Source organism: Solanum lycopersicum, chromosome 10 (assembly GCF_036512215.1).
Source record: "Solanum lycopersicum chromosome 10, SLM_r2.1".
In the NCBI taxonomy this organism is placed as follows: Eukaryota; Viridiplantae; Streptophyta; class Magnoliopsida; order Solanales; family Solanaceae; genus Solanum; species Solanum lycopersicum.
The window spans coordinates 48,061,349-48,067,686 of record NC_090809.1 but is presented as its reverse complement, the minus strand read 5'-3'; the positions used below and the strand labels follow the sequence as shown (position 1 = coordinate 48,067,686).

General features: G+C 31.2%; 1 long non-coding RNA gene across 1 annotated transcript; it reads left to right on the top strand.

The window, feature by feature from the left end:
• The first annotated feature begins 696 nt into the window (after positions 1-696).
• LOC138339092 (uncharacterized) lies at positions 697-4,816 on the top strand. Its single transcript, XR_011212138.1, has 2 exons — positions 697-844; positions 4,202-4,816. It is a non-coding gene; the product is annotated as an uncharacterized lncRNA (long non-coding RNA).
• The last annotated feature ends 1,522 nt before the right edge of the window (positions 4,817-6,338 follow it).

Below are 6,338 nucleotides of genomic sequence, written 5' to 3'. Positions count from 1 at the left end.
AAATACTTATTTTTTTCTTTTAAAATTTCGTAATTCAAAGTATTTTAATTTGTAAATTAAAAATCCAAAAAAAAATAATGAACAAATGAAATATTACAAATTAATAATTAAATTCCATTAGAAAAGTAAATCACACTTTCTATAAACTATATTTCATAGAAAATTTGTAACTACTTCAATATAACAATTACAAGATCAATTTATCTCCCATATGGATTAAAAATTAATTTATATTTCTTTAAAGTGATATATATTGTAATATATTGTAATAGAAGTTTAAACCTAAAAAAATTGACTACAAAAAATTGTTGGACTTCTAATACATTGCTTTAATATAACTTATTTTGTTAAGTTTTTTTTCTCTTGAATTATGGATGTTTAATTTATTATATCTATATTACATGTATAATGTATTGATTAAGTTTATAGAATCTTTTTAGTATAGTAAAATTATGTATCACTATGTATAATAATTATTTTTCATAGTTAGATATATATATATATATATATATATATATATATATATTATAGAAGAGCCAAAAAAGAGGACGACCAAGGGTATAGTGGTCATTTTACATTAATAACAAATGAACAAATTTCATTTCCAAAAGCAAGAAGGGCAAATATGTAATTTTACATTAAAAAGGGACAAATTTCAATTTCAATAGCAAATGTTTGCGGATCCATTTCTCTTCCATCTTTCTAGAACATCAGCCTTTGTTTAAACAAAAAATTTCAATTCATCCTTACCACAAAGACTTACTCAAACATGGTTTTAAAGCTTAATTTCTTCCAGCTCTCTTCTTTCAACAAACATTAATCAATTTGCAACTTAAAACTTCAGGTATGTTTTCTTTTTTTGATAAAACATGGTTAGAGAATAGTAATTTCTGATATGTTCATTCATTTTCTCTTCCATCTTTGTAAAACATCAGTCTTTCTTCAAAAAATCAAACAAAAATATCAGATCTGAGAACGTCTCCAAAGTCAATATATAGTGATTTCGATATTTTCTTGGTTGTCTATTTTACGCCAACTCCCCACCATTTTTTTAAAAAAAACCCTTCTTCATTCTTTTAAATATTAATTATGATTTATACACGTCAATATCAGATCTGAGAACGTCTCCAAAGTGAATAAATACTGATTTCGTTGTTTTCTAGGTTCTCTAATTTAAGCGAGCTGCCCACCAATTTATTTTTTTTAAAAAAAAACCTTCTTCACTCTTTTAAATACCCTAAAAGGTTTAGAAACATATTTTCAAGCTAGATTAGAAATTTTATCTATTTATCTATCTATCTATCTATCTATGGGGCGTTCCATTTTCATCGTTGCTATTTTTGTCATGCTTTTCTTCTCTGTTTCTCATGGTAAGTGTATTGTTTATTTTTTTTTCTTTATAATTGGGCTCTTCTCATTTTAATTACTCATGAATTGGTTTGATTTATGAATTGTGTATGTGTAGGTGTAGGAACCGGCAGAAAAATGATGTGTTTTTTCTCACATGAATATATATATATATATATATATATATATATATATATATATTATGGACGTGTACGTTTCAAATGTTCTTTACTAATACCGTGATTATGTAGGACATAATTGCACTTAGATAATTATGATTTATGTTTTACATTAGTGATAATTTGAATTTTAATTATTTTTTTATAAACAAAAGTAGATATAAATGAAAAAGTCATTATTTATTTATAATAAAAGAACTTATTAATGTTATCTCTATATCTTCGATAACAATGATAACAGAAAATAAAATTTATCTTTATAATTTAGACAATTAACTAAGCTTATATATTGATTAATTTACATAAATATTCAATTATAACATACAAATTTTCAAATGCTAATGCACAAGTATCCCCTCAACCTATGCCCGAAATCTCAGAGACATACTGATGCTATACTAAGGTCCTATTACTCGCCTGAACTTATTTTATTAATAATTTTCTACTCCATTTCCGCCTACGTGACACTATCTTGTTGGTCTAATGCTAGTTGAATTTTTTTTAAGCTAGTGCCACAAAGATCGAAAAGGTGTAGAAAATTACTTATAAAATAAGTTTAGGGGGGGGGGGGGGTAATAGGACCTTAGTAGTAGTATAAGTGTGTCTCTAGAATTTTAGACATAAGTTGAGGGGGTACTTGTGCATTTTTCCAATTAACATTCTCTCAACAATATTGTCTTTGTAACTAGTTTAATTTTAAAATTATCAATAAATAAATATTTATGATTACATTTATCAACTAACCGCGCAACATGCGGGTACGTATACTAGTTTAAAATAATACTTCATATCTCCCAATTTATGTGACACATTTCAAATGTCAAGATTCAAACTAGTCTATCTTTGACCGTAATTTTTTCATGTATCTTTTAAATATTTTGAATTATCAATTATTGTTATTTATAGTACTTTTTGTGTAGTTATCAAATATATATTTCACTTTAAAATATATGAAGTTTTCAAGAGAAAATTCTCGGTCAAATTTAAATTGGTTGACTCTCGTAAACTGAAATGTGTAAAATAAATTAGAATAGAGGGAGTAGGATTTAAGATATAATTAAATAAAAAGTAAAAAAATTAATTAAAAAGTCATGAGCGTGTAATTGTATCATGTAATTAATAACACTTCATAGTCCCTCACTAACAATTGGAGAGTGTAGTTACCCCATGCTAATTACACCTAATTACCTGTTGACCAAATAATTAAATGATCAACCAAATGTAACGACTCAACCTCCTAGTGTTATTGTCTATTTTTGGTCTATGCCCACACGACTTAAAATGCATAACTAGTTGGTATTATCTACTTACATATATACCTAACATCTATTCGATGTAGTGTTGATATGAGAATTCTAATATTAACCAGGGTTGTCACATACACCCTCTCTATAGACTCAGCTTCCTCGTTGAGGTTTGCCCCACCGTATGAGATTTGCCTAGACTCAGGACATAGATTTAACCTGTCTTATCGAGATTTTCCTAAACTTAATTGAGCTTTGGCCCTCATCGACAAGGCGAATTGAGGAGTGATTTTTATACCATTTAGTAACATCCCAACACACTAGTGATATTGTCTACTTTATAAGGCTTCCGCATGTATGTATAGTTTTCCACTATGTAGTCATCATGCCAAGAGTTTTGCTTGGGTTGCACAATGATTTTAAGTGTCGGCCATGTCTGAGGTATACACTTAGAGCCTAACAAACTTGATATTAGAGTGGAGAGTTTACTTGTCTTAGGGTGTCTATGAAATTGTGTACTCTTGTACAGTTTAGCTTATGGATATGTGGTGAACTACACTTATTATTAGGAGGTTGCAACACATTTAGGAGATGTTTCTCATTCTTTCGTACTCCAGACTGCGCAATTGAATTGTGTCATAAGAAAGTTATTCAGAATCATGCATTTCTTAAATCCATTAGACTACCCTTCATACTCAAGTTGGTTCAAATATCATAGCCCAAAAATTAACGGCGAGTTACTCGCAAATGAAGTCATTCTGGAGTCAAGGAGACTGCAACTAGGCTTGAGAGAAGCCCATCAGTATACGTAAGTGTATTGATTTAAAAAAATGCACCATTATTCATATAAATCATGCGTTCGAGCAAAAAACAAAGATATGCACTCCAATTCTTTTCTCTAAACTTTTTTTCAGGTGCACCCCTTTAAGAGGGCAGTGTGTTTTCACAGTGCTTGGTTAGTGTTATTGTTCGAAAGATAATTTGATTTGCAATATTATGAACTACTAGTAGTAGAAGTTTTCAAAGTTAAAAGTATATATTTAGAAATATTGTAACCTAAGAAATAGAGACATTTATTGAGTAAAGTGTGTAGTCGAAATAGAGATAGTTATTGAGTAAAGTGTGTAGTCGTTGTCACATACCTAATAAGTCATTGGTATGGAGTTTTTACTTTATGTGAAAACAATGGAATAATAATGTATATGGATTTTATGGTAGAAGTCAAAGGAGTCGTTACTGGTTAGGATGAGTTACAGTTTAGTTTAACTTAGGATGAATTTATGCTGATGTGCCAATGTGTGAGTAAAAATAAAGTATAAGTGTTGATATACCGTTGTTTCACGGTATAATTAATACTTTTTCCTTAAGTTTAGTGTGTCCGAAAGCCTTGTTTGTGCTAAGTTTAATATAATTTTCTCTTTGTTTTGCAAGAAATCTGTCCAAAGCTGAACGCGGAGATTTGGAGCAAAAATTGTAGAAGAGACCACCTACGGAGCTTATGACGGTCCGTCGTGCTTGTGACGCTCCGTAGGTGGCAGCGTAGAGAAGCTGCTGAAGGAAGATGGGGAAGTCTAACAAGTGTGGGGTTACGAAGATTATGACGGTCCGTCCTGCAGGTTCGTCGTGAAGATCAGAGAAGTGATCCCAGTACCCAGATTCCAAGAGTTGAAGTATTTTGAAACAAGACCCTCGACGGACCATTGTGCTTATGACGGTCCATCACACTTGCTGTCGAGGGGAATGAAGAAAGCAGCAGAAGAATTTCACCAAGTATGGGACGACGGAGTCCACGAGGGTTCGTCATGACCACGACGGTCCGTCGCGTGGTCCGTCGACCCAGCCGCGTTTTGGCAGATTTCCAGTAATTAAAATCCTTGTTTAATTAGGTTTTTATTTTTTTATAAATAGTTTGAAAAACCAAGTTTTTGAGGTTAGACTCGGTGATATTAAACATTATATTGTGAGACTTTGTGTTTTGAGTGATTGATTGTTAGAGATTCTTACAAATGATTTCTGGTGATTAATAAAGCAAATTTTCGGACTTTATTCTTTCTCATTGAAGTAAGTACATGAATTCTTGTTTACCATATTTGAATATTGTGTTTATGGCTATGAGGAACTAAACTCCATAACTAGGGTTGTGGGAACCATACGCAAATAATGAGATAAACCCTAGCTAAAATAACAATTCTAGAATCGTGTCTTGCATGTATTAATAATTCTTTTGCTTAGAAGTCTTTTTAACGGATGATCAACGTTAGAACTCGCCTTAATGCTATTTGCCGGACCAAGGAGGTAGATAATAGGAAAATAATTATTAACATAGATTTTGTGTATACTATCTAATAGGCTAGTATTGATTGGTACGAGGTAATAACTTAGTCAAATATCGAATACGATGCTTAATATGAAGTAAGAATAAGGGTTAGGAAAGCAACACACGTAGCCGGACCAAGGTGCGGAGTGAGATTTTCTAGATGCCGGACCAAGGATTTAGAAATACATAAATTATCACTTTACATGCAAGATACTAGGAAAGAATTGTTATAGTTAGAATTATAAAGTTATGAACCTGTGGGGAACAGGTAAACCCTAGTTACTTTGATTACTTGATTAAAACTCAACATTAAAAGCTGTTAAGTGTCTTTTTCAAGTTCGTTAGTTATTTTTGCTCATTAGGAAATACAAACCCCCTTTTTATGCTTTTACTTTCTAAGGAAGTCATCAACCGAACAATAGTAATAACAAGTTGAAGTTAACTCTAGACTATTTTCCTCGTGGGAACGATCCAAACCTCACTAGTTGGGTTATTTACTTGACACGACCGCTTTACTTCTCATTTGAGGAGTAAGTTTGAGCGTATCAAGTGTTGAATAGAAGGATAAAGTAGTCATGAGGTAATAAATCTAGGACAAACTTATGTCTTTGAAGGGAGAGCCTTATGAATAGAACTAATTAGGCAATGATGTATAGTGAATGAGTACATGGTACTTAGGTTGTGAAAAGGAATGTGATGAAAATATATAACTTGGTAGACTAAGAGATAATGATTGTCTACTTATTATGAGGTCTTCCCTCAATTCCACCTAGAAATTGTATGTTATTATGATATGTGAGTAATTTTAATGATATCCATGTTTAATACTATACACTTAGCTTTAAATGAGATGAGCATCATGAAAAAAAACATGGTAATATGAGGATGTAGATGTCCGTTTTGAGAAATGGTCTAGTAGGTTTGACATAAAATAGGTAAGGAATTAAGGTGTTACTTTGCGATAAATGTAAGTAGTACATGTTTCATATTATGAACTTCATATGAGAGTAATGAAGTATGGCTTAGTTATTAGACTAACAATGGCATTAAGGGGTGTACCCAAGATTTTATGTAGCCAGACCAGATTGTAATGAAGTTAATGATTTTCATGTGCATCTTGATAGTATATTTGAGTTTTCAATGTTGAGTAGACTGATGTAAACATTATTTATTACCCTTAAGAGTCTGGTAAAAGGGATCATATATAGCCAATGATAAGCCACTTAAATAAAAAAGTTTAATTTTCCTCCA